The following is a 1,578-nucleotide window of genomic DNA, read 5'->3' on the forward strand; positions in this document are numbered from 1 at the left end:
TACTTGATGTAGGCTCTTGCCATTTTCTCCATTGACCAGGTTTTGTTCATCGGAATAAATCTTGCTGTCTTGGTCAACCGATTAACAACAACCCATACTTGGTCGTTTCCGGCTCTTGTCCTTGGCAATCCTCCAACAAAGTCCATGGAGATTGAATCCCCCTTCCATTGAGGAACCTCCAATGGTTGTAGCAACCCTTTCGGCTTACTTCTCTCTACCTTAACCTTTTGGCAATTCAAGCATTTAGCAACAAATTCCGCAATATCTTTCTTCATGCCCATCCACCAGAAATTTTGCCTCAGATCCTTGTACAGCTTGTCCCCTCCTGGATGAACAGAATAAGGTGTGTTGTGACCTTCTCTCATTACTTGGTTCATTAATTCCTTACAACTTGCAGGTATGATCCATCTGCCTTTGAATCTTATGCTCCCATCCGGATGCAATTCAAATGGACCCTGTTTTCCATCCACCATCTTCCCTTTGATATTCTTTACCCAGTCGTCCTCTCCTTGGGCTTGTTTGATCTCTTCAAATAGGGCTGGAGTGGCCGATAGGTAATATAGCTTCATCTCTTGGTCTGCCTGACCACACATTGTTATTTCCAGATTGAGTTTCTGAAAATCCTTGCATAATTGTTCAGGTAATACCTAGAGGGCATGACTTGGCTTTCGGCTCAAAGCATCTGCTACCTGGTTTGCCTTACCCTCCTGGTATTGGATTTCCAGATCGTAGTCCTTGATTAACTCCAACCATCTCCTTTGTCTTAAGTTAAGATCCCTTTGAGTGAAGATGTACTTCAAGCTCTGATGATCCGTAAAGATCTTGCAAGTGACTCCATAAAGATAATGTCGCCAGATTTTGAGGGCAAACACCACAGCTGCTAGTTCCAGATCGTGGGTTGGGTAGTTAACCTCGTGTGGTTTTAGTTGACGAGATGCGTAAGCTATTACCCTTCCATGTTGCATCAAGACACATCCCAGTCCTTTGTGAGACGCATCTGTGTATAGTTCATAGCCTTCCGTTCCCACAAGTAAGGTTAACACTGGGGCAGTTGTTAACCTCTTCTTGAGTTCCTGGAACGCCTGCTCGCATTCTCCACTCCAACTGTACTTGGTAGTCTTCTTGAGCAGATTGGTCAAAGGTCTTGCTATTTTTGAGAAATCCTGGACAAATCTCCTGTAATAACCTGCCAATCCCAAGAAACTTCGGACTTCTGTAACCGATTTGGGTGGTTCCCATTCTATTACGGCTCTTATTTTAGTTGGATCCACCGCTATTCCTTCCCTGGTGATTATGTGACCCAGGAATGCTACTTCCTCTTTCCAAAATTCGCATTTTGAAAGTTTTGCGTAAAGTTTCTTTTCCCTCAACATTTGTAACGTCGTCCTGAGATGCTCTTCGTGCTCCTCCGGCATCTTAGAATAAACCAAAACGTCATCTATGAAGACAACAATGAACTTATCCAGGTATGGAAGGAAAATCCTGTTCATTAAGTCCATGAAAGTTCCTGGTGCGTTGGTCACTCCGAACGGCATAACTGTGAATTCGTAGTGCCCATACCTAGTCCGGAATGCGGTT

This window comes from Ipomoea triloba, chromosome 9 (genome assembly GCF_003576645.1).
Source record: "Ipomoea triloba cultivar NCNSP0323 chromosome 9, ASM357664v1".
NCBI classification, from domain to species: domain Eukaryota; kingdom Viridiplantae; phylum Streptophyta; class Magnoliopsida; order Solanales; family Convolvulaceae; genus Ipomoea; species Ipomoea triloba.